The 27845-nt window shown below is 41.8% G+C and overlaps 1 long non-coding RNA gene across 2 annotated transcripts in view; it reads right to left on the minus strand.

The window, feature by feature from the left end:
- LOC125640516 (uncharacterized) overlaps positions 1 to 27494 on the minus strand; it is a 55552-nt gene extending 28058 nt beyond the window's left edge. For both annotated transcript variants that reach the window (XR_012669488.1, XR_012669487.1), the window contains exons 1-3: positions 27200 to 27494; positions 11686 to 11956; positions 8948 to 9013 (exon numbers count right to left, since the gene is read on the minus strand). This is a non-coding gene — a long non-coding RNA (uncharacterized LOC125640516). The remainder of the gene's footprint in view (positions 1 to 8947; positions 9014 to 11685; positions 11957 to 27199) is intronic.
- Between the last annotated feature and the right edge of the window lie 351 nt (positions 27495 to 27845).

A 27845-nucleotide genomic window follows, 5' to 3' on the forward strand; every position in this document is an offset into this window, starting at 1 on the left:
CAGGGAGTTTCTTGAGCAAATGCTGTAGTTTCTTTTGGTAACCCTCAGTGGGACCAGAGGGTAATGCTCAAATAAATTGGTTAGTCTCTAAGGTGCCACAAGTACTCGTTTTCTTTTTGTGAATACAGACTAACACGGCTGCTACTCTGAAACCTAACCTGAACGATGACCCATCACTCTCACAGATCTTGGGAGACAGGCCAGTCCTTGCTTACAGACAGCCCCCCAACCTGAAGCAAATACTCACCAGCAACCACACACCACACAACAAAAACACTAACCCAAAAACCTTTCCTTGCAATAAAGCCCATTGCCAACTGTGTCCACATATCTATTCAGAGGACACCATCATAAGGCCTAATCACATCAGCCACACTATCAGAGGCTCATTAACCTGCACATCTGCCAATGTGATATATGCCATCATGTGCCAGCAATGCCCCCTGCCATGTACATTGGTCAAACTGGACAGTCTCTACATAAAAGAATAAATGGATACAAATCAGACGTCAAGAATTATAACATTCAAAAACCAGTCGGAGAACACTTCAATCTCTTTGGTCACTCGATTACAGACCTAAAAGTGGCAATTCTTCAACAAAAAAACTTCAAAAACAGACTCCAACGAGAGACTGCTGAATTGGAATTAATTTGCAAACTGGATACAATTAATTTAGGCTTGAATAAAGACTGGGAGTGGATGTGTCATTACACAAAGTAAAACTATTTCCCCTTTTTTATTTCCCCCCCCTACTGTTCCTCAGATGTTCTTGTCAACTGCTGGATATGGCCCTCCTTGATTATCACTACAAAAGGTTCCCCCCCCACCACCCGCTTCCTCCCACCCCGCTCTGCTGCTGGTAATAGCCCACCTTTCCTGATCACTCTTGTTACAGTCTGTATGGTAACACCCATTTTTTCATGTTCTCTGTGTATATAAAATCTCCCCACTGTATTTTCCATTGTATGCATCTGATTAAATGAGCTGTAGCTCACGAAAGCTTATGCTCAAATAACCTGGTATCCCTCAGAGAGCAGTAACCTGACAGTAGATTTGCTTAATGAAAAGGGGTTCTTAGGCTTGATTGAAAATTCTGGGAACAGTTCTGGGTGAGATAAGCTTCTTTAGACAGAAGGATAACTGGGCAGTGAAGTTTAGGCTTTAGAATGTGTGTTATGATGCTGTTTTATTTGTTTCCATTGCTCTCACTGGTTTTTATTTTAATCTCTATAGTTTCTTAAACAAGTTCCCTTTAGCTTGATAATTGAAGTCAAGTGCTGTGCATAACATAGTGGTAATGGTTTAAGATAAAGCTGGTACACTGAGGTACACTATTCATTTGTGAATGGAGGATCTGGGATCTCTGTGGGTATCCAGTGATCAGGGACTGGATACCACCAGGGGACATTTTAAAGGGACTTGGCATCTGGGATGCATCTGTTGTCAACCTGCAGAGGCAAAGACAGGGCTGGTGTAGCCCAAAAGAGAGTGCTTGAGTGGCTAACAGAATGATTGTTGTGGGTCATGCATTCCCTGTCCCCTTTTGGGATGGGGCATGGGTCATTGTAGGCTGAGGTCAAGTCTGCGCGACCCCTCTGGGTCTCAAAGTAATGTGGCCTAACAGTCAAAGTCAGTCTACTCACCCTCTCTATCAGGACGTGGTGGTCTAACAGTCAGAGTCCCAATTGCCACCCTCTCTCAGGGCTGTGCGGCCTACTGGCCAGAGTCAGTAGAGCAGCCTTCACAATCAGAGCTCTGTGGCCTAGCGGCCAGAGTCAGTAGAGCTGGTGAGGCGGGTTGCCACCCCAGGGTGGGCAGCGGCCAGGATAGGGGACCCGGCCCCTCCCTCTCCACCAGGTCCCAACCCAGGGTTGCCCACCACCAGCTCTACAGAGTTCAGGCCAAAACTTACTGAGCTAGTCTCCAGTTCTCCAACCATCTCCTCACAAAGACTCACTGGGTTACTTCCGACCCGCTTCTCCACAGCTTATGGTCTCCTGGTTGCCCCGATCTCTCCTCCCTTTGTGGTGTCCAGAGCCTGGGTGGTGTTCATAGCTGCTGGCTGGCTAGCCTCTGAGTCATGAAGTGCTGGCAGTTCTTCAGCAGGAGTCTGCACTACACCTTCCTCTCCAGCGGTCAGTCCCAAATGAACTGGGCTGCTCCCTTTTATACCTGGCCTACAGCCAGAGCATGCCCAGCAGGGTCAGGGGTGTGTGGTCTCCTTGGGCCAAAGAGAGGAATTAACCTCTGCAGTACCCGTGCAGGACATGCACACCCCATCACACCATGTCTACACTACAAAGTTAAGTCAACTAACACCCAGCTGGCACAGGCAAGGCTCCCTTTCACTGAAAGCAGATGTAACAAGGTGACTCACCGGCCTATGTTCCCTGAGATGCATCAGGGTCATATTTATCTACCTCATAGATGTTGTGAACTTGATTAATAAATATCTGCCCTCTGGCTTTGAGATCTTCAGGTTAAAGGTGCCATGGAGATGCCGACTTTTATTTAGGTAGACATCTGTCAATTTCCAGTCACTCTCCTCTTCATTCCAAGTGTATTAGCACAGTCGATTGAAGGAAGCCTACGCTTCACTGCACTGCTGTGGATTGTATAGCGTAGTTTCTGCACATTAAATGGAAAAAGGAATCCTTGTGATAGTGCTAGATTCATTATAAACTGGATTTCTTTTCCTCCCACTAGAAAAGAATTCTTGCTATGGCTCCTTGACTGTGAAATTGAAGGGCATAGCTATTTAATTTTCCTAAATCATTCCATACGAGGGTTTATTGTCAAGTAGTGAGACAAACCAAAATGTTCTGAAGTCAAATCCATCAGCAACGTTTCCAGTGCATTGACTCTGGTTGAAGATTGTTAGTATTCTGTGATTGTATGATACTTCCATGAGCACTAAGCCACGGGGTTGTACTGTGGCTTAAAGCCACAGCTAACATTGTGTGTTTAGATTTCATGGAGGCATTTGTGGATGACCCAGCCAGAATACCACAGGCATCTCAGAGAGCAGATATGCAAGCTGCAACGTCCTTCAGGAGCAAGCACTCCCCCTGCACCAGTTCGGCTCTGCTGGATAATGGTACGTTGCACCCTAATTGATTCTACTAAATTTGGGTTTGTTTTTGCCTCATGCAGTACTTAGGGTTTTAGGCTTAATTTTGGTATTTTGCAGGAGTGGTCCTAAAAATGACAGGTTACAATAATGACACAGTAGTGATTTTGTACTACCGTTGTGAAATACTGTCATATTTTTCTAAGGGAAAAGTTGGATAGTTCTGTCCCTTGCAGTATTGCTCAGAGTTAGCTACTGAAAGAATTTTCTCTGGTAACATGAAGCGTTTGTGTTCTATATGTGGCTGGGCAAAGTGAGTCAGATAAGTTAGAACTGTCCCGAACCGTCACCTCAGACCCAAAATGAACTTGAGGTTCAAAAAATGTGAATAACTCTTTGGTTTGATTCTTACATATTTTCATTGTCTGGTTTATAAGCCAAAGGGAAGATTTCTGGTATTTCCAGTTGAGTTAGAAATGCCACACGTTTCTCAAGCTTTTTCTCAGAAGTTTCCCAACCTTGGTCCCAAAGCTGTATAGTTCTGTGTGCTTAATGGAACGGAACCTCTGTCATTTTGGAGGCTTGCCATTCACAATTTGTATATTGAAAGAATAAACAAGGCATTGACAATTTTTAGTTTTCATGTGATCTAAGAGCACCGGATAATGCTTCTGGCAGGAAAATTATTTTATACGAAGCACTTTCCTCTTATGTACTGAGGCATGTTACCACTAAGAAATGCACTTGTTCCAAAGAGTGAAGATATTTCGTGGAGTATGGCCATATAGGATACTGAAACTGGAGGGAAGCTGTAACTGGGCACTGAGCCTTGGAACACATATGAGTGTCTTTGTGTACCTGGTAGTGCCCTTCAAAACTAGTAACTACTTGCAGGACATGTGACCAGGAGCAGCAAACCAGATACACTTCCCATCTCTTAGACAGAAGAGACTCGGGGAAGATCTAATGGGTCTCTCTGCATACCAGCTTACACAGGCCATCTCTGAAAAATGGAAGAGTCATAATGTTCTATTCATAAAAATGTTAAATTAAGAAATATTTTAATTTGTATGCTGAAGAATTACTCCCTAAAAATGACATTCAATGTCCTGTTGATTGTATGAGCTCATGCACCAAATGAACTTAGTTTACATGTTTACAAATGTTAATTATTTTTTTTAACTGCCAGCCCATGGAACTCAGGATGAGATCTGAAGGTGAAATTGAGTCCTTTCCATCTCCTTCCTCAACACTTCTAATAAAGACTCTGTGGGCCAAATTAGGTCTTGTGGGATATTTGAACCCCAGAGTTTTCCCACTTCTTCCCGCAGTGACACTAGTCTGAATCCATTGCCTTAATGAGTTGGCACACATGCAACCAACTGGAACTTACAGTAGTAAACAATTAGTTAATGCACAACAAAGAATAGACTCTGGATCACTTTCTTAGTGGTGTTGGTGCTGCAGTGTAAGGTAGTAATAATGAATTGTTGTCCTTAAATTAAGCTATTGAAACTGAGTCGATCTGGGAAGTAGATCTACTGAGCAGAAAGGTGCCATTTTCATACTCTCAAATCTTGAGAGTAGAATCACACTTGCAATAGAACACTCAGAGCATTGTGCACCAGTGTGGCTTAAATTTTGGTATGATTTGAAGTACAGTTGAGTGAGTTCCAGGATTTTGTTATGCATGCATGAAATCAGCATAGTAAGATCCACTAAATTATGCACATCATAAGAGGAACTTGTTAAAACAAATTATCTCACTTTAACCAAGTCAGTTCTTAAATGTATCTGTTACATTGGTTCCTGGAGTGCTCTAGATTACAGGGTGATGTGTTCCCTAATCATATCCCACACATCATGATGCTATAATACCATATAGGCAGAAATAGTCCTAGTAAGGGGTGGAATTCTAACAAAATGAATGGATGTTTAAAACAAACGTATGTGGGGGCCTGTGTGGCTCAGGAATTGGTTGTGTAATATAGAGCCTTTCATCTCCTGATCACTGGTTCAGCCATCTGCTTGGCTGATATTATCTGATGGCTCTTCCAGCAGCCTCTGTGAAGAAAGCTGAATCATTTCAAATTCAAACATCAAGAGAAATCACATGAAACCGCTACATCTGGCATCTTCAGTGGCATTCTTAACACTGAAGCTAAGAAATGAAAAGCTGTGGTAGCTGAACATAATTCTCCCACCTGGTCAGAACAGAACCAACATGGTATGGTTTGTGGGGAGAAGCTTGCACGATCATCCCAGGTACTACATTATCACTGTATGGGCAATATTTTTCAATATCGTCCGTTCTGTATCTTTTACAATCCCTAAACTGGCTTTAGAAAGAGTATGTATATACACTGACATCTTGATAGTGCTCCAATTGTTTCTTTAAGCAGAGATGCTCATTAGATGCAAAGCTAGTGTGTATAGAAAATGTCTCATTAAATCATTGATATAATGTCTTGTGCCACTCAAGGGGAATTGACTTCTGACTGATTTGAGCACAAGTATATTCCTCAACTAATGGGAAATGAATGATTGGAATATGTCAGTCATGAATAATGGATTTCATTGGTATTGTGGTGTGATTTTATATATATCATGATGCTCCTGGCTGGGTTGTTGGCAGTGGGGATCAAACCTGGGATTTCTTGATCTAAACACTGGGCAAAAAGAATCGCCTGTTAGCTCAAAGGCTATATAGACTCAAACCTCTGTAAGAGCCAGCCACTAGAGGGGGATGGAGAGGTACAGTGTGTTGGTGCAGGTTACATATAACTTTCACTACTTGTTACATATGAATTTAACTTAATTTAATTATCTAATACATAATAGGGTATTAGTGCGGCCTAATATAGCCCCCAAAGACTTGAAACATGGTGTCTGGGCTCAGCAGTATAATATCTTGTTATTAGTGGGCACAAAGGCCTACAGGCTACTCTGCAGAGACACCAGAGAGGGGCTCTGTTCATTGGTGCCCTGCCAGCTAGACTAGTTGAAAATGGGCACAGGACAGGAATTAGCCTCCATCCCAGTGAATAGCAATAGCACTGGCTGGCTCAGGGGCCCTTTATGCCTGGCACAGAGCTGGCTCTGCACAACCTCTGCAGGGGTCCCCAGTGAAAGAAGTGTTCTGAGGTGGGTCTGATATGGAGTGGGCCTGAGGGCAGGCCAGAAGAAGCAGAGGGTGGAGCTGGGGAAGCAGGGAACATTCCAGGGAATCACTGTCCCTGCAAAGGTCCAGAGGAGCCACTGACAGAGGCAAATCTTAGGGTTGCCCTGGCCTATGCCAGTAGCTAAAACAGCCCCTTGCAGCCCCTGAACGGGAGATGCGCAGACCACCTCCCTCTGTCCAGCATTGGTTACAGCCTGAATAAATCTGGCTCCAGAAGATGTATACTGTCTTACTTCACGAAGACAAGAAGTAGTAGGAGAAAACCAGTCCTGTTTGGAGGGGGTGATTGTGTGGATAGGTAGCCAAACTTTTAGGCTCAATGGAGGAGAAGCCATAATATGCTGAGGATGGTGGGATGAATGCACTGAGGATCATCAATGGCTATGCCTATAGATTCCCTTGGGAAACCTGCTTCTTTCCTCCAGTCTTCATGGATGTTGGTGGTGAGCTGTCCTTAGGCTTATGGCCACTCGTTTCCCCCCACCTGGTAATAAAAATGGCTAAAAGTCTAATTTTGCACCTTTTGGTTTTTGGTTGGAGAAGATTTGCACAGCTGTTGTTCTTTGAACTAATACGAGAAATAGTTGAGCACTCAGTCTGAAGAGCGACTCTGCCCAGTGGGCTGACTGTTGGGTCTGCCAGGAGAATGAGAGATCTTAAAGCATCACTGCCTATGTTTTCTTAGCCCTCCTCCCTTAGTCAATGTACCGATTTTGACTGGTTTCTAAGCCATCTTCCTCCTCTGTCTGAGTGTTCCTGTAAAGCTTGGAAACCTACCGTGTTGGCTCTGCATTTGACTTCTGCTACCTGAGACACTTGGCTGATATTTCCACATGCAAAAACAACAAACCGATTCTATCCCCACTCCCTTTTTAAAAAAGTGTTAAATAGAACGCACAGTGGGTTCCACCTCCAACTCCCCAGTCTGGCGTTGCAAAATCCCTGCACTTCCAGAGTCATAGCCTATTTTAGGACAAAATCAGTGGGGAGATTATTAAATAACTGAGCATTTCCATTTGGCATGCTTTGCCTCTGAGGCAGTTTTTAGTTTCACCTGACTTTGTCAACGCTAAAGTTATTAATATTTACTCAAAAATAAAGGGAGTGAGACAATATTTCCCTTCTGTGGGTTAATTGCAAAACTGTCTCACTGTTGCAAACCCTTGCTAAGGGGCAGATGGAAAAATCACTGCTCTCCATTCATTTACGTAAATTCCCCACCCCACCTCCCACTCTTTTGAAGGAAGCTTTCAGCCCTGGCTTGTAACTGTAGCCTAAAACAGTTTGCCTTTGGTCTCTCCTCACTGCATAGACTGTTAATATTTCTAGTTGCTCTTCCTCCCTTTTAGTGAATATAATGCTAGTGATAGGTGACTGGGTGGCAGCCCTGGGGTCTGATGCTATCACTCTCAGCATAGTTCAGCACTGGTATTTTAAGTGCTACCATCTTTTTCCTGCTACTTCACCAATGATCTTTTCACCACTGAGCTGGAGGGATCCATTTTAGAGCTGAGGGAAATTAAGTCTCTATGTCCATTCCATCCTTGGTTTCTCCATTGAGACTGACAGGTGCCAGTTAGAGTGTGTGTGTATGTGTGTGTGAATTATGATGTGGGTCAGGATGGAATCATCTACTCATTCCACATACTCCACCAAGCAGCCATCAAATGGCTCCATCGCTGGTAATGGCTTTTGGCAATGGCCGACCCAAGCTGGATTCCCACCAGCGACCTCACAGTGAAAGGCTGTGTATCCAATTAACAATCCCCTGTGTACTTTATGTGCATGGTTACTCATATGGGTAAGCCCTTTGTACTTCCTTGTTTAATAACTGTTCACGGGTTTTTATGTTTTTTAACATTTGGATAATTGCTTTTTCTGGGAAGCACGGCATCAGTAACATTAAGCTCTTGAAGACTGTCCCTGAATATATCACAGTCTGTGTCTGTTCTGGTATTCTAAAAAATCAGATCCCATCCTGTTTCACCCAGCAGTTATTTAATGAGAGGGTGTGCTGTTCACTTTTGTCTGCCTTTTTCTTTTCTTTTTTTACTATGGCTGTAACTTTAGAAGTTCATAACAAACCAGAAAAGAATAAAAGCAGGGAAATCAAGGTACATCAGCTAGTCCTGATGGGACCAAAGGCTCAGAACAATTTGGGTGGGGCAGCTATTTTGTTGCACTCCTGTCCTTCAGAACTGTGGGTGTCGCTAGAATTTTGCTTCTCCTGAAATGTACTGCCAATGAAAGCAGTGCTTCTCAAAAAAGGTGTTGCAGCTGTGAGAGGTGGGGTAGGTGATCAGTCACATTCTTTGGGGCACAGTCAGTAGACATCAAAAAGTTGGCAGAAGTGATGTTCTGCCAAAAATTTAACAAGAGGCACCACATCAGTTGTTTTTTCTTGTATATAGTGTTGGGTATGTGATAGGAGAGCGAGATCATCTGTGAAGTCCAGGTCTTCAAGGATGAAAGGGTGTCCATTTAATGCCTGTTGGCATGTCTTCTGTTGTACACTGCATTACCCAGTCAATGGCAAACTCCTATCACGTACCCAACACCATATACAAGAAAAAACAACTTGACTCAACACATTCAACCAGCAAATTGGACTGAAAATCAATCGCAATAACACAGATATCATGACCTTTAATATTGCCTCACCATCACCAGTACGGATAGAGGATTATGTTCTCACCAATGTAGAAACATTCACGTACATGGGCAGCACCATCAGCCCGGACGGTGGAACAAGCCAGGACATCTGGAACAAAATCAATAAAGCCAGGAACACCTTCAGGAGCTTAAATACTGTCTGGAAATCATCAAAATACACCACCAAAACCAAACTCAAGATTTATCAGAGCTGCGTACTTTCAACATTACTTTACAGTGCAGAATGCTGGGGAATTAGAAAGTATGACTTGTCCAAACTGTCTTCATTCCATACAACCTGCCTCAGAAAAATCCTCCGTATCTTTTGGCTCAGAACAGTCTCAAACCAAGATCTATTGACAGAATGCAGCCAAGAGGATCTGAGCACCGTCATTGATAGGAGGCGCTGGAGATGGATGGGCCATGTGCTTTGGATGGAAACTGATTCTATCACCAGAATAGCAATAAGATGGACACTTGAAGGCAAGTGAAAATGACGCCGCCCAAAAACAGCATGGTGAAGAGCTGTGGAAGCCAAGCTGAAAAACCTGGGGCACAACTGGAGACCCATTGAAAGACTTGCCAGAAACAGACAGAAGTGGAGGAGCTTCATCACCGTCCTAAACGCCAAAGGTGTAATGAGAACACGATGATGACTACATCATTAGGCAAAGCACATGACGTGTCTTGAGTAAAATAGTTTTTTTCCCCCAGTGCCCCAGTTGGTACTATATCCCCGGCCACCAAATGTATTGATCCCAAATAATTATCAGTTCTATATCCCCCTTTATATACGTTCTATTCTGTTTCCTCCCCAAAATCACCCACCTCAGCCCAGTACCTCTTCATCCACCGTGCTTCCCTCAGCCCATCCTGGAGGATCCTCTAGGTGGCTCCCCTTCTTAGTTATCTGGAACTGCCCATCACACCCTCAGAAGGGGTGGGAGGTCTGTTGTCTCACAGACTTAGTCTCTTTTGTAGCTGGTTATATGGCTAAGAGAGTCCTTTCTGCAGTCTGGATGGGAAATGTGACCCCTTTGGTTCCTGAAGTAGATGGGTCTCTCCAGCTTGGGTTTGTGTGGGTTGACTAAAAGAGTGGATCTCCTCTGATTGCTGGCTGATGGAGTAGGTCTCTGTGGTAGGCCTGGTCACTGGGCCAGAGTCAGGCTACAATGGTTGCAGGACTCTCACTCAGTTGCAGCACCAGGTTGGCCCAGCTTCTCCTCCTGATGCACTGCTGGTATGGCCAACCGGGACTACCTGGTGCTCTCCCAGGTGAGAACATAAAATGGTTGTTTCCTTTGCAGCAAGTGCCACTATTGTGAGAGCTGCGGGAGGTGAGCACCAGCTCACTCAATTCTAGTCCCTGAGAGGGCTAGGAATATGAAAGTTAACCTCAGCATATATGGGTTAACTTCCATCTTGTCTACTGTCATCACACCAGTTTGCATGGGACTGTCCTGAGGATATTTGGTGGGGGGGGAGGAGGGGGAAGACTTGCAAGATGATCATTTGGGATACGCAGCAAACTTAACTCTAATTTTATATAAAAGGAGGGGGAGGGAACTGTAGATTCTTCTCGGACTCCTGCTGCAGGAATGCAGCTGCTTGTTCCAGTCTAACCTAGCATTCTGTTTGTTTTCAAGGCTATCTTTGAAAGGTAAAATTCTAGAAACTTAGTTTTGAAAAAAGAAAATCTCAGTTTACTCCTTTTCATGGGGCCCAAAGGCATCCTCTGTTAACAAGGAACATGTATCTGAGAGTCCCTTCCAGAACAACAGTGGTGGCCGGGGGTACGTCATAAGTGGTGTCACTTCTAACTATCTGTCTCCAGAGGCAACTCCACCCAGCATTTCAGGGTGCCCAGGGGTGTGTATATTTTAGGAATCCTCAGATATTACCAGGTGACAGCTGTTTGTCTTCTGCCCCATCTTAGGAGGTACAACTTAATTTCTTTTGTTTATACTTATTATATACATTCATCTTTCTCTAGTTTACTTTTGTTTTCTCTTTCATTTCAATAAATGTTGTTTTCAGCATGCTGTGATTTCATGCTGTTACCACTCAAGATTAGATTTACCACGCAAGAAAGAGATCTTGGAGTCATTGTCGATAGTTCTCTGAAAACATCCACTCAATGTGCAGTGGCAGTCAAAAAGGTGAACAGAATGTTGGGAATCATTAAGAAAGGGATAGATAATAGGACAGAAAATATCATGTTGCCTCTATATAAATCCATGGTACGCCCACATCTTGAATACTGTGTGCAGATGTGGTCGCCCCATCTCAAAAAATAAATATTGGAATTGGAAAAGGTTCAGAAAAGGGCAACAAAAATGATTAGGCGTATGGAACAATTTCTGTATGAGGAGAGATTAATAAGACTGGGACTTTTCAGCTTGGAAAAGGGACGGCTAAGGGGAGGTATGATTGAGGTCTATAAAATCATGACTGGTGTAGAGAAAGTAGATAAGGAAGTGTTGTTTACTACTTCTCATAACACAAGAACTAAGGGTCACCAAATGAAATTAATAGGCAGCAGGTTGAAAACAAATAAAAGGAAGTATTTCTTCACATGACGCACAGTCAATCTGTGGAACACCTTGTCAGAGGATGTTGTGAAGGCCAAGACCATAACAGGGTTCAAAAAAGAACTAGATAAATTCATGGAGGATAGGTCTATCTATGGCTATTGGGCAGGATGGGCAGGAATGGTGTTCCTAGCCTCCGTTTGCCAGAACCTGGGAATGAGCAATAGGGGATGGATCACTTGATGATTACCTGTTCTGTTCATTCCCTCTGGGACACCTGGCACTGGCTGCTGTCGGAAGACAGGATACTGGACTAGATGGACCTTTGGTCTGACCCAGTAGTGCCGTTCTTATGTTCTTATAGGTGTTATTAGCCAATGTAGGAAGATTTGTTTTTTTTTCTGTAAATTCTCCTTTACTGAAATCCTTCATCCATAAATCTTCTTATTCTCTTATTACTCACTTGTAGCTTCAGTGAATTCTCTTTTCTGCTCTTGTCTTCATTGTTGTCTTTCCTGTAACTGAAAAAGAAAATAGCTGCTTATAAAAGTACCAGTAAAACAAAACTGGACCGTGATATAAATGGCAGCAAAGGTTAGGATTGTGCAGATTTTTGAAGCATGGGAACAAAGACGCAGGTATCTATTGAATAAGAGTGAAACAGGGAGCTCTGGTTTAATATGCGCACACTGTTGTCTCTATTTGTATTCCTCTGTACTAGCTGCTAAATGTTTGTGAAGTACAAATTGTCCTGAATGAGCATATGTTTTGCTTTTGTCAGCACAGTCTTGAAAAATCCCTGAAGACCTACTGCCTACGTTGGCAAAGCATTTCCTTCTGATTTTTGCTGAAATATCTGCTAGCAAGGATCTCCATTCTGATTTTTAAAACAGGACTCTGCCCCATATTTCAGGTACAAAACAAGAAGCAGGGTTGGGAAAATCCCTTCAGGGAAATAGAATATTGTTTTTCAATCTCCTGACAGTAAAGATACGTTTTAGATATGTCTACATCAATTCCACACATTTCTGATTAGGACAGCATGTCAAGACACGGATGATTGAAAAATGACCTGCGCCTTGAAATTCTAGCTGTCCACTCATTAAGCCCTTGGTTTTCCTTTCAGATCCCTGCAGATAATTGAAATGTATCACTTGAGAATTAAACATTCAATTATTGGAAGCTTTCTTCCTTTGAAAGGTCGAGCAGAGTAGCGAAAGGTTTGCTATAGCAGTGCTAATGTTGCTGGTATGGGGGGAAGAGGTGAGCATCTGCATGGTGAAGGCATACACAGTTCTAGTGTGATTTAGCAAAATATTTTAGGATAAAGAGGTTTGTTATTTTTTTATTTCCAGCTCTCTTACGGCTTGATCCAAAGCCTATTGAAATCAATGGGAGTCACTCCACTGCCTTCACTGGGCTTTGAATCCTGTACTTATGCACATGCTTAATTTTAAATCAGTGGGACTACTCTTATGCTTAGAGTTAAGCATGTACATAAAAGCTGTACAGGATCAGGTCATTGGAGAGTATGACATGAACAGGAGTGCTGTTCACTAGAAAAGGCTTTGGAATATGTGTCACCTAAATGCTATTGACTCCATAGTTTACATTGGTGGAAGATGTTTCTACCCACAAATATGTCACATGGAGTATATGGTACCAGCACTACTGCTGGGTGCATTTTTAATGTCTGGCTTGGAAATTCTAGAAGAAGCACTTCACTTCTGGCCTGACTAAAAGTACTGTGGCTAATCCTCAAAACACACACGTGAGCTGGGTAAATACAATTACCCAGGTATTAACCACCTGTATTTGTAACTCAGGGAACTGGCATGTGCTGTATAGAAAATTAGTAGTAATAAAATTCAGAATTGATGAAGTACATATGGAAGTGTGGTAATTATCACTAGAAATCTGTTTAAAATCTATAGTCATGAACATGAACAATTTGTCTAATAAATAAAACAGCATGTGACTTGGAGAACAGACACATGCTTTAGGGTGGCCCTGTTAATTAAAGTGGCTTGCCTTAGTTACTAAAGAAATAATGGAGAGCGCTAGTTTACACCGGCAGAGAATCTGGCCCAATATGTTTTCATACACACTGGAAATTCATAGTGATTTAGGGCTTTAGCTCTGGATGCTTTTGTGTTGAAAAAGGCTTAATGAACAGCAATGTGGAGAGGCGGGGGGACAATTTGGGACCTAACTATAACAAGACTAGATCTAGGCTCAGGATGGAATCAGGGACAAGTGTAGAGGTGAGCAGAATCAAAGGTTTGGAAAAAAAAATCAAGGCATTGGACTAGTGACTGTGAGTATGACATTGTTTATAGTACAGTTGTGTTAGAACTTGTGTTGCTAAGTCTTGCAATTTTATCCCATGTCTTGTAAAATCTGGTGCTTTTCTTAAAGACCCATCTCCTGGAATAATCTCTCTCTCTTCTAAATATACTTTGGGGCCAAAACGTCATAACATGTCAATGGGGCATCCCTAAAGGCATCACCTGTCCCATGCATATACCCCTCCACTGAACTTTGCCTTGGTCATTGTGTTTAGCAGGGACTTAGGGAGCAGCTTTTTTTTTTTCTTTTTCTGCCAGAGCGATTTTGTAAAATGTCTCAAAAGATGCATTTTCCTTCACAAAGATGCTGTAGAAATCTTATCAGGTATAGGTATCTTTAAGATACTTTTCTGCCAATGGAACTATCAAGGTACAAATGACCACCATCCTTCTGGGCGGAGGGAATTCACAATAGCAGTAAGGGGCTGACTATAACAGAATTGCATAAATGTTGATGCTACAATGTAACCAAAAAATGAACTGAGTAAAGGAACTTTCTGATAACAATTATGTCTTGTTAAGACATCACGCAAGCTACATATATTTTAATGACAATACTTGATATGTGCAGAATATTCAGTGGGTGAGCAGAGTGGATTAAGTAGGTAGCAGAGTCACGAGATGCGTAGATGTTGGGTTGAAGCTATTGGAATCCATAGTCCTTTCAGTATGTTACCTCTTGCAGTTATGTGAGTTCTGTTGAAGTGTGTGTGTAATTCTTTACTTTGATCTCTCTATTTCACAGCAGAGCCGTGTGTGGGCAAAAGCACCATTCTCAGTGGCAGCAAGAGCTATATTTCCAGCATTACTCTTTCTTAAAGATCTAAAAGAGGGTCAGGTAAGGTAAGCCACACATTTTTTGTCACATTAACTACTAAGTGATCTTTATCACACATTGCAAAGAAAAGAGCAGCCTGTCTTCAAACTTGCTTAGGGGCAGTAGGGAGGAACAGAAGCAAAAGACACACTTCTAAATGAAAACCAGTTAACTGTAACAATCATGTTGTTGATGGTTTGACTACTGGTCCACATGTCTGTTGCAATATGTACTTCCTGCCCTGAGCCTCCTTGCAGGCCTAGTTAACCTTTAGTTGCAGAGCATCAGACAGTTTAGGAATGTTGTCGGGGGAAAAATAGTTCACTAAATGTTTGATCATTGGGAACTGCATAGTTGTATGTGTATAAAATGCCATGTGAGTTCCTACCACTCAATGGATGTGTTTTGAATGGCATAAACAACAGTAGTAATTTGCAGTCATTTCAGAATTTGTTTTTCCCACTCCTTAATTGTTAGCTATATAATAAGAAGCAGATTTTTTTCCCCTGCAATTCAAATGTCTCCTTTAATATGTTTTGTATCTTGATGGACAAAAGAGTGTATTTGGTCTTCCGCTTGCTTGAATGCTTTTAGGGAGGGGAAAAGAAATCTCAGCTTTGATGTATTGTGAATAGGCTGGTGTGAGTCTGGAGGATTATGGTTTGAGTTGCTGGGCTCACCATCTGGGAGAATAATTTAATTAATTAATTTTTAAAAATGAACTGTGGAAGTCCCTGGGGTCAGCAGGGCTTGATAGAACATTCACCAGGAATCTAAGTTGAAAGTACCTCATTGGCATTCTAGTTTTATTTACTGGTGGGAGTGTTTCCAGATCTAACGTAGCAGCATCCAGATTCACTGCCTATATATCCCTACTATAGTTAACAATATTTCAAGTCTCTAAATCAGACAATGTAAAATGTACAGTTTAAGTTCTTGCTTCTCAGAGCTCAGTGTCCTGGCTTCTAGAGAGTAGGAGCTTCTGAAGAGAGGACCTCTTGTCCTCCTATATGTCTTCCTTCTCGGCTTGTTTAAATGTAATGAGGCCAGCTGTTTTTTCTAGCTCAACCAGCCCTAATGTTCAGCTCTTTTCTTTTTAGCCAGATACCAGAGAGAGAAATTCCCTCCTGCTCATCAGGAGTTCTGCTTCCAAAGAATTATGAAAACCAATTAGTATCTGGATCACAGTTCAGTATAGATACACTGGTAGCTGTAACTGGCTTCCTGGGCAGCAAGTGCGCTGGCTTGTAAAAGCACTACATTGATTGCATGGCTCATGGGGTTTTATTCTGATGTACCAAATGGGACAGGGTTCTTCCAGCCCAAGAGCATTCCCTGAAAGAATCCCAAGGGGGCCTGTACACCCTGTCAGAAAGACTTACTGAGTTGTTTATTTTCCTGCTTTATCAAATGTTGTTTTCTGCAGTTCAAAAACATGATTTGTTCATATTACTACATGATGAGCCTTACTAAGGACTCAGAGGAATGGGGATTCCTTCTTGTGGTATCCTAACTCATTCAACTCAGTGGTAATATATTAGACCATGGTGAAATTAATTACTGAGTTTGTGTGGTTAGTTCAAACACTCTCCAGCTGGGAATGAGCCATATAACATTCTTGCAGCATCAGTTGAAAGGGCTGGGTCATATGTTAAGTATTATCTGCTTTTACACTCCAAAACAAAAGGAAAATAAACAAAACAAGGGACATATGCACATACTGACGTGGTACTAAAGGTTTTTGATTGCGTTGGTACACCAGTTTGCCTGCCCATAGATCATACCAGGATAGAGAAGGGAGTACCTGGATTCACTGCAGCTCTAGAGGAATGTTCAGAAATTTCACTGCAAACACAGGGGCATTACACCAACCTGGCAAGGAGCTGTAGAAAGGCAATGCCAAGTTGTGTAGTATTTGCTAGTGAGGATACTATCAGTTGTTTTTCCTCTGACAGCCAAGTTTGTAAAAGTTGAATCTGATGTCAAAATAAAGCCAAGTTTTTCTCTGTTCCTCTGTTTTTTCAAGTATGTGGAAGGGCAGTGAAAGGTCTTCCATCCCTCTTGCACACTAACTACCTCCATAATGCTGCTCTCAGCCTTTACTGCATAGTGTGGGGAGTAAAATCCGCTCCTCATATGGGCAGCATGGAGGATAGGCCTATGACAGAGTGCTTGAGCCCAGAGCTGACTCAGCGTTCTGGTCACTACGATACTGGGTATTTCCCTCCCAGAGTGGATTTAATTGGGGCTGAAGGGCTTAATTAGATAGGACACTGACCAGCCCATCAGGTGGGAAGAGTTAAAGGTCAGGAAGGAGGTGCAAAGGGGAAAGATGGCAGGGACCAAGGGTACAGGATCTCAGGACGGGGAGATCTTGCCTTCTCCTTCCCCAGAAAGTGGGCTAAGGCTGAAGTTTACTTCCAGTTGTATGTTGCTGCACAATGCTGTACTGGTGAACAATAAATAACACATGGGTGTTTATAAACTTGAAAGTGTCCACTTGGTGGTGGTGGCGGTCCAAAGAGTGGAGTAGGAAGCCTGTTACAAGGCTGCAGGACAACCAGCGTGTCCCACCTTGCACCATTTTGTTGAACAACAGTCCTTAACCGTCTACTTATTTTGCTGGATTGTATTTCTTTGGAATCACACAAGATGGACACTTCAGGTCTTCTCCAGTGTCCCAGAAAGGGTTGCTGGAATTACAGCTAATGTGGAATCCACATTATAGGTAGCTGCTATAAATCGGCCTCTGCTCAGTTAGAGGCAGGTACATTTATACTGGGTTTTTAAGAACTATTGGAGGCAAATCTTTCCTCCTGATATTTATTCACTGAAAATAAAGCGTGCTGAAAGCGGCATTTCTAACATACTGACTTCCACGCATCTTTATAAAACAATGTAGAATGTATGTTTATCAACATTACACAGTATAAACAAGGAGTTATTGCATGGAGATGGGGACTCTGAAAATGACTTCAGTGGTAGTACTACTCAATCCATGACACTGAAGCCCCCACCTAACTCTCTGGGGCTCTGCTCATGTGTTTTGTGGAGTCCGTGTACTTGATTGGTGCTAATCTCCCAGAAACATGGAGACAGTTGACACTTAGCAGACAAGATGGACTAGATCAGATGACCGTGAATGAAAGAAGAAGAGAGTAAATACCATGGTGCTGAATAATCTCAGGATGGCACAAAATAATCACAATACTTGTAATGCAAGCATAATGGTGCGACATTAACATGAGTGGCCATGTTGCAGTGCCATGATACAAACATCACAGCAGTGTCAAAATGTCCTTCTTTGGTTATTTTTGGCTCTTTGCAATTCTGTGTGAGTAAATGGCTCTCCCAGGCTCTCACTACTTTAGTGTATAGCCCCAGAGACTAGAAAGCCAATAATGCTAACTGTGCTAGGAATATCGTTTACTGTAGAGTTGCCTTTGTGTGGTTAACAACTTGCTTAACGGTACTTTGAAGTACAATAGAAAACAGATATTTATTAAGTGCCTTTCAGAAAAAAACATAGTTAATGGTATTTTTCAACATTTAATCACAACATCAATTAGTGGAGTCAATTAAGAATTAAAGAGAAATTATCCCATTCAGTATCACAGCCAAATAGTTGTGACTGAACAATCCAGTCTTTGACACGACGTTAAAATATAGCCCTCTGTTGTGTTTGTACCGATCTATTTTATATCCTGTCATTATCCAACCAACAAAACACCCTGTCCATCAGAGACAGTGTGTCCCTGGGAGAGTTTTACTGCTTTGCGACATACAGTGAGTAATTTGTTAAGTGTTCAAACTGTATTTACGGTATAGGGTAGGGATGTGTCAGCTAAGGGAGCTATCAGAACCATTGTGTGTAATGGATTTGGTCTAAACCTGAATTTACCAGTGGATGGCTTTTTGAACAGTCTGCTATAATAATTCGTTTTTGGCAAAGAGGTCCCAATAATGATATATCTTAAAATATTCCCAGTGAAATACCATGGAGCAATCTGGTCACTGATTCCTTGCATAGGAAGACCATCAAAAAATAGGTGGGAAGAAAAAATAATATTTTAGAGAAAAATGGTGATTAATGGAGAGGAAAAGCAGGAAGCAAGGGAAAAATGGAATGGAGAGAAAGAGAAAAGCAAATGGCAAGAGAAATACAGAGGGACAAAACTAGGAAGACATAAACCAAGGAAATGAAGCAAATTAATCCAGGCATCAGGAGAAAGAAGAACAAAGAGCAGAAGAATAAGCTAAATACAGATGACAAAAGGAGGAGGAAAAACAAGGAAACAAAAGGAACAATGTGGAAGTGAAGAAAAGTGGAGGATGGCTGGCGAGAGAGATGAAGAGTGATAGACATAGAGGGCCATATCTTCAACCGGTGTATAATGAATGGCAAAGCAGCATAGGCTTTTAAAGAGCTGTGATAGTTAACATCAGCTGAGGATCTGGTCTGGTGTCTCAGTTTACTGGGAGAGCTTCTTGAAAGAATGCTGTAAGTTGAAAATTTGACTTTTTTATATCCCACGTTTGAGCACTCAAATTGCCACGTCCAGTGCCTAAAGCAGGTATGTGGGTTTGGGCACTTGGTGTAAACAAGCGTGTTTGAAAATCAGGCACCCTACTGACTTTGCCCACATTGCACAAGCATTTACACTAGACTAAATTAAACAAAAAAAAAATCAAATTGCAGTCAGACTATGCATTATACCTATTTCAAAACCTGGGATTAATTCTATGAGGCTATTCCAAAACTCTGGTCAGCAATCTGGAAGGGATCTTCCCAGAGCATTGCAACAGATACAAAAATAACGAGAGAAAAATGAGGAAAAGGGAGGCAGATGGCAAAAAGGAAAGGAAAGGCAGAATAACAAGTTAGACAAATGTTTACTCCATAGAATGAGCCTATGGAAATGACTAATGTCCACACGGAATGTCAGTGTTTTACCATGCATTGATCTTGGCAAATGGGAAAAGAAACTACCCTCTTTTCTGAGTATTATGATACGTTTGTCATATATTCCTGCTGTTTTATGAATGGATTCATACAACCCCAGCCTGGGCTAGGAAATTTTGATGCTTTTCTGGCACACAAAAACATAGTGAATATGATTTGCCTAGATTGCACTTTTGGTATGAAGCCTAGAATGAACAAGAAATCGGTTTTATTGAAGAGGTTGTTTTGCTCAAGGATAGTAACTCCTATAATAAGAGAGCTGAAAAATGTATTTAATCTCTTCTGCAAAAGACCATGTGGGGTTTTCCCCTGAGTAGAAATATATTTTTTCTCCCTCAAGAGACCCTCACAAAATCTAAACCCACAAATAATTATATGCTTGTCCTGAGTATATTTTTGATCAGGTTCCATCCTTCCATTCAAGCATTAAACAGACACTGTAGTGTGAACAATTGCATGTTGTTAGAAGCTCCATCTCCATCAAGAGCTGCACAGAGGAAGCCATTTGCAATGCTCAGAAAGTTTTATTGGTCTTACCAAACCCAGGAACTATGCTACATATTCTTCTGCCATCTTTTGGCACCTTATCTATTAACTAACTGTGACAGATATTCCAATGTCTTTTGGGAGATCTCACCGAATTAAGTTTATGTATCACTACGAGCCAGGGATTGCAGGTAATTCCATGGGGTAGGGTAAGAATAGTCTCTCCAAGAACTAAGAACAGTACGGGATGCTTAGGCAAATTCACTCAGGTTGTAACACCTTCAAAGGTACCAGCTCTTGAGGAGTTTCAGCTATACATGTTCAAAGTGAATTCTCCAGGGGCCAACGGACAAAGAAAGGACTTGTGGATAAACAGCCTGAGGTTAAACTGATTCAGGGCCTTCCTTCTGATCCTGCAAACAGATGGGACCTTCTGACCTAGAGGAAGGTCCCAATCCTTAGAGAAGGGTTGGAAGGACTGACACCAACCGGATCCCTTGTAGAGATGGGGCTGGGGGGTGATCTCTGGTAAGCTTATTCGCGTGCATATAGTTTTTTATTGTTTTAAATATGTTTTCTCTGTAAGAATAAATGTGTTTGTTTAGGAAAAGCTGGGTGATAACTTAACTTAACTATTTATATCCTCTGAAGAGAAAAGCAAAGCAGGCCTCCTTTGGGGAGTCTGCCTTGCTGGGGAACTCGCACTGTAGGCAGAGAACTCTGCCACCTGGAAATACCTGGTCAGGAGGGAGAGAAATGCACATCTCCCCCCAAGACAGGTGATGGCTGATGAGCCGAGAGCCTTGAGTGGGTGTGCTTGCTGGACCATGAGGAGGAAATACAGGTACAGTTGACCTGAACTGTGACAATAACTGTGACATATTGGATGTGCTACAAACGGAAGCATGGCACTTCTGGAAGCATTCCTAATTGGGCTGGATATATATGGGTTGTGGAAGGAGGGGGCCAGCTAGCTGGGATTTAGCCGTAACTCCATCTCCACTATGCACTGATCTTTAGAAGCAGAACAGCTCTGGGAAGGGCTGAGTAGCGAATAGGGTATAGCAAGTGCCATGGCAATTGTGTGCAGGCCAGCACAGCCTTCGAGGTCTTATATGTGTTTCTTCTATAGGCAAAGACAACTGCACTTCTTCCCCACTGTACTGTATCTTGCAGAGCCTTAGGTATGGGCTGTAGGATGTGAAGGGAAGTGTTTGAAACTCCATCACTAGGGGACTTCTTAAAATTTGTCTGGACAAAATATCAGAATGTAATATAGAGAAAAATCCTTGAAAAAAGCATTGAAATATAGGTAAGAAGACTATATATACAGATATATCACTGAAATATAAATTAAACTTTGAAAGAACAGAAGATGGGACTGTTGAACAAACATTTGTTTTGCTGAGTAGTTGAAGCTCGTTGTCAATCTTTAGGAAGTGAAGGCTTGTGTGTCATGTTTTTCTTTCTTCTTTTTGGCACACAACTTTGTATTTCTAAAGAAGAAAAATTTGCCTGATATATCAACACAAGCTCATCCATTTAGGTGTCTGACAATGGTGAATAAGAAGCAAATTTTTCTCTGCTTTTATGTCTTCTAATACTGAACAAGGAATTTTATCAGAAAATTGTGTTTTCATGAAAACTATTTTGTCTCCTTTTGTCATATACGTCACTGTAGTATGTCTGCCTCAGATCTGTCCTGACTGGCTTTCTGCTACAGATTTAAAGAACAGTATGCACTTCCTCATATATTTCAATCCTTAATTTATTGTAAAATTTTATTATGGCCTGATTCTGAGAGTAGGAGGCCTAATGAGAAAAGCAGCTTTTTCAGTAATGCTTACGACACGTGGAACTATACTTCCATTGCAGCAGTAGGAGTAGAAATTGTTTGTACCTAGGTTTGTATTTTAAGAAGCTTGCTTTTCAGCTATTCCAATCCTTAATTTTATTTTCCCACCCTAGACATTCCTGAAGTAAGCCTTATGGGCCGAAAGGTAAGAATATGGGTCGGAATGGGTGAAGAGTACAAAGATGATCTCCCACTGTAGAACTGGGAGTGTAGTTCTGTTACAGAATGAACATATCCCTGATATCTGTCTCAGAAATTTCTAATGCAAACTTGCCTGGATTAGAGCACAGGAAATGCTACTGCTGCGATGTTTCCTATTTACTTACATTCTAACGAGGAATGCCTGCTGTACATATTCTTAACATATGTTAACCTCTCTGCCTCAGTTCTTGCCAAGAAACTGTCACAAAGGTATTTAACAGAAACCACATAGGAAGTATTCCCGTTGTACTGGAGTGCATGATGCAATTAATTGGGCATGTACAATAGGAGGGTGAAGATATACCGTCCTCCGTTTGTCTAATGTTTAAGTAAAGTATGTGATAGTTTGCATCATAATCATAGTCCTTTCAGGTGTAGACATGAATCAAATGAATAGTTGATTTCCAGCAAGACAATAATAATATTAATAAAAATGAAACCAAACAAGCCAATACAAAATATAATCCAGTGTGAGACCGTACGCAAGCCAACACCACCACCACAGTGCAGATTTTCACAGGGCCACATGGTCAACATGCAAAGCAAGCACAATTAATATCGTCCATTTTTTTTCTGAGGGTCTCAGCTAAAGCCATAACTGCTTTTGAAAACATAGATGTGTTTTAAATGTCTTCAGACAAAGGAAATCATTGTGGGTCTGATCCAGCTCCCTTGAAATTGATGGGATGTTTGAGCATCCAGTTCAGTGGAAACAGGATAGGGCCTATATGTTTTGAGAAGCTGAGAAACTCTATCTTTTAATGGAAGAGTGTGGATGGGTGGGGGGAAAAGTGGGAAGGAGTGCTTTTTGAATGGCCTGTATGGGATCTTTTAACATTACCATCTGTTTTCAGAAGCCTGCAACTATGTGCTGTACAAAAATATTTGCTTTGTGGGGCAAACCAAAGAGAAAAGAGGAGATCAACACATATCACGGGAACTGTGTTTCAGACTGAATATATAGAGAGCGAGATTGGGCAGGAAGTATCCGATCTTGCCATTTTCTTTTGGTAAACAAGTTAGTGTTAGCTGGTAAATGATTTTTTTTTCTGGGTTACACCCTCTTCTAGATCTGAGTCTTTTTTTGAATGTCAACAAGTTACCCCAGCTCAGGAATGTTGACAACTACAAGAAGCCCAGTTATAGTCCAGAGTGGATCAGATGAAACCCTCTTTTAGTTGGTAAGGAGTGACTGATCAGACTATTCTTGAGGAAATTGGCACTGAGGGGATGTTTCTGAAAAGATGTAAAGATTTTTGAGCACCCCATTGCATTGCACCTTGTGGTGTTGTGCACACCAGTGTAAAGTGAATTGCGAGTGGGTGTGAAACACTACTAGATCACTACGCCCACTTTTCTTTCTCTTCACATGGGTATACATGATTTCACAAAGTGCAGAACAACAGAATCAGGCCCTTTGTTTTTACTGTTATGCTTATATTACACAAGGGGTTTATTATAATGGTACATTTTAATCCAAAATAATATCAAAACTATAGCTGCACACCTTTCAATGACACCGTACATTACTGAGGCAATATCTTTTACTGGACCAATTTCTGTTGGTGAGAGAGACAAGCTTTCAATCTTACACAGAGCTTGTCTCTCTCACCGACAGAAGATGGTCCAATAAAAGATATGACCTCACCCACCTTGTCTCTCTGATATCCTGAGACCAACACAGCTACAACAACATTGCACACCATGAATTATTGTTAATATGGCACTTCTTACAAAATAACAATAATGATCATAAGAAAAATAAACCAAAGATTAAGTCACAAATGTTAACTAAGCGATAATTTCAGTTTGTCTAAATCAGCATAGCTCTATTTAAATTAGTGTAGCTATGGAGCTGCATTTGCTACACACAAAGTTGCAACTAGATACTTGGCTTTACAATTTATAGCCATTTGAAAGAATAGCGAAGAAGTTATATTTGGAAGAGAGCTGGCTGCTGACAAGGATAAACTAACATGAAGCCTACAAAACAAATGGCAAGACTACAGAGTTATATGGATTGTTTATTCATATATCCTAATCCTAAAGCTGGAAGACTTAATATTTATATCTTTTTTTTAAAGGCTGGGGGAGGGGCTGTAGAGAATAATAATTTGTAGAATCTTCAGTTTACATTGGAATAAAGGGAATGACTTGAGCCATATGTGATTAGTTAGGATTAGACTGTTCCTAACTCTGGTAGAGCTGTGCAGGGGAATAGTGGGGAGTACGGTCACTTATAGTAGCAATGGGACATAGGTCTGCACCACAATATTTAGCTCCATATAAAGTTCAGAACCGTTTGGCTCTGAGATTTTGGTTTGGCCAAGTGCTAAGTTAGGAGTTGTATCTAGGTATCCACTTTAATACCAAACTTAACCTCAGTTTCACTGCCTTCCGTTGCTCTCTAAACTTTGGAAACCCTCACTTTATGTATATAAAGGTAGCTGCAGAAGCTTTACATTATGAATGTACATCTGATGGCAGAAGTCCAACTCTCAAGTCTTGTGGCTATCTCATATATTCTATGGTAATGCTTAAAATGGTGTTGCCTGACTATACAGATCCATAGGGGTTTCCTTTACATTCCTTTAACATTAGTTTCCAGAACTGGAATGCTGCTAACCTTCGAATAGTACTTGAAATATCTTAAGTAATATTTTAAACAAAATCTATTAGGTTAAATTTCCTGCGTATCCTTCATATACGGGTTTTCACAGAAAGACTCTCCTTACTGTACATATGTAATATTTGCATCAAATTTAGAGGTTCACCACAACATTTGCACTCCTTTTGTGCACACATTCTTTCTTCTCTGAAATTCAAAGGTGATTTCTTAATCTACAGACCAGCCCTAAATGTCTTGTGTGCAGTGTTGCCAATTCTTGCGATTTTATCATGAATCTCATGATATTTGGTGTGGGTTTATTTTTCCTTACAGCACTTGGAATTCTGTGATTAGGTAAAAAGCTCATCTTGCCTTTGTGTGTGTGTGTGTGTGTGTGTGTGTATTATTACTCCTGGGGGCATTCTGCACCAAAAAATTAAAAATGTTGCACACACAATATTTTAAAATTCTGCAAATTTCATTTGTCAAAATAACACTACATAATCACGCCAGTTTCAATTATTTTGGTAATTTATTTCAAAATACCTGTCAGCAAGTACGTCTGTAACAATACACACACACACACATTCCTGCAGGAGTAGAGAGTTAAAGAAACCCCTATGACAATCCAGTTCCTGTTTCCCTGCCCCAAGCCCAGCTAGGAGCCAGACACCCACAACCCCTCCCCCTCAGAGACCAGGGATCCAGAGGGAGAAACAACCGAATGCTTGGTCCCAGCCTTGCATGGAGTTTCCTGCACACCACGTTCTTTTTCCCTCAGGACATGCTGGGAACTGCAGCTGCCAGGAACCCTCTAGCTCCCTCTGCCTCCCCCAGGCAGTGTCTTCTATATGCAAGCTGAGCTCTGATGGGTCCAGTGGTCCCTAGTGGCAGCTAGCAGCACTGCAGTCCATTTCTGTGGGGGAAAGGAAATTCTGCGCAAACGTTAATTTCTGCAAAATTCTCCACTGTGTGGTGGTGCAGAATTCCCCCAGGAGTATACATTCTCTTCTGTCCGAGAAGACAGAGCCTGCCCCTCTCCTACCTCCTCAGAAACACCCCGATCCCTGCCCCTCCATGCCAAGCGTGCCACAACAGCGAGCAAGAAGGACCAAGTGTCACTCTCTCACACGTACGACTGCCCACCCCTCCTCCCCAGCAGTGACTTACATTTCTACCAGCTGCTCCAGGCGCCCAAACCAACCTTCCTATGCTGCCAGGGAGGGGCACATGAACACTCTTGCAGCTTCCCTTTGCTTCCCAGTCAGAAATAATTTTTCTGTGGGGCAGCAAAAAAATCTGCGGGAGACATGAATTCTGTGCACACGCAGTGACACAGAATTCCCCCAGGAGTAATATATATCATTTTAAAAGGCAAAATTCTAGCTCTCTTAGTTGTGGACAAAAGGTTGAAAATGTGACTTAGGTGTCCCCAAAGCACTCAAAACACCAGGTAAATAAAAATAATACCATTTAAAAAAATTACAATATTTAAGCCAATGCCAGGAACTTTTGGGGGCCTGCCTCATGGTTTTTGACCACTTGGGGTTTTCAATTTTGTGTGTGTGTCTCAGTTGAATTCTTCCAAATTGGAATGAAAACTCCACAGATCTCTCTCTCCACATCCAAACACTGCTTCCATGCTGAGTCTGCAGATCCTTCTAGCTAGCACCTCTCACTCCTCTTTTAATAGTTGATTCACTGTCCTTAAGCCCTGATCCTACAACTGACTGTACAGGCACACCTCTTGGGGACCCTCATTGTAGGCAATGGGGCTATGCATGAGTGCTAGAGTGGGTCCACACACAGTCAGTTGCAGGACTGGGGTATTGATTTAACTGGTCAAATAGAAAATCTTGCTGGATTCCAACATGTTTCAGACTCAGCCAAGGTGTCTTAGCCTTCCATCTTTTGCCATCTGGCTGAATCCAATAAAAACTCCCCTCAGATCTTATATATATGAATTCTGGTTAGCTCAGATCCTGGGATGAAATTGTGAGAGACATACAGAGAGGCATACTCTTAAAGGTAGCTTCTTCCCTGGCTTTGAGCAGCTTGTGAGTCTGTTCAGTAACTACCAACACCATTTTTCATTCTTCTAGGTGCTTGTAGCTGTGTTCTCTGCACATGCACAGAAATGCATATGATTGAAACAAATCCCTTCTCCTTTCCACTGCCACTTCGCTTTCTCCAGATTGAACTACAGCAGCTTCTTTTAAAAAGTAGGTTAGCTGTAGAAGTAATTGTGGGTGCAATTTTATAGGCTTGCTTATTTATTTATTTTACGAAATTCTTTGATAGCATGAAGATTCCAAATGAGATTGCTGCTACTGGTAACAGTGAAGTTGTGATACAGCTGTAAATGCCCGCACAAGGCCAGCCAACTTCCTGTGTGTTAACTATTAATTGATCTCTGTCATAGTCTGCTGTGCACTGTAACTATTTGCGTGCATACAGCTCAAGCTGACATTGGAATCGCTGCTTACCTTCTCAGCTGAAACCCTGTTCTGAGGTTCTGAATAGGATATTGCGTGTGATTTTTGAAGCTGTACTCTGGTCTGTTACTTCATCTTCTTAAGGAATTGGCTGGCATTCCTGGGTCTGGGAGCTATGCATCTTAGCTGTCATGCCATCAGGAGTTCCATGCACATTCTGCCCTAAGCTGTCTCTGCAGGATGTGAAGACTAAGTGAACTTTGGTTTCTAGCTAGCCAAGCTTACAGTGAGGCTCAAATGAACAGAGGGGATGGGGATGATGGAGAAAAGCAGGATAATCTGGGAATCTCTGTGTAACTGGAATATCTCTGGCTTTATGTATTTGGCCATTCTTTATGGGGGTTTGAGCATTTTCCAGTAATGTTGCTTTTGTACATGTTAATATATATGTGGAATATCCATATATAAAATATATATTTCAAGTATTTGTTACATACTTCACAACCTAGAGGTGAAATAGTTGCGGGGTTGGGGGGTGAGGGGGAGGGAGATGATATCCACAAACTTGAATTTGATTCCTCTGTGTTCAGAGCCTTTTCCTGTTTACTTTCCAATGAACAGTCACAGATTAGAACTTTGTTTTTTGTATCTGAGTTAGTGAATTCTAAACTGTGTATCTGAATGGAACAGGTAACAC

The sequence above is a fragment of the Caretta caretta genome, chromosome 7, assembly GCF_965140235.1.
Source record: "Caretta caretta isolate rCarCar2 chromosome 7, rCarCar1.hap1, whole genome shotgun sequence".
In the NCBI taxonomy this organism is placed as follows: domain Eukaryota; kingdom Metazoa; phylum Chordata; order Testudines; family Cheloniidae; genus Caretta; species Caretta caretta.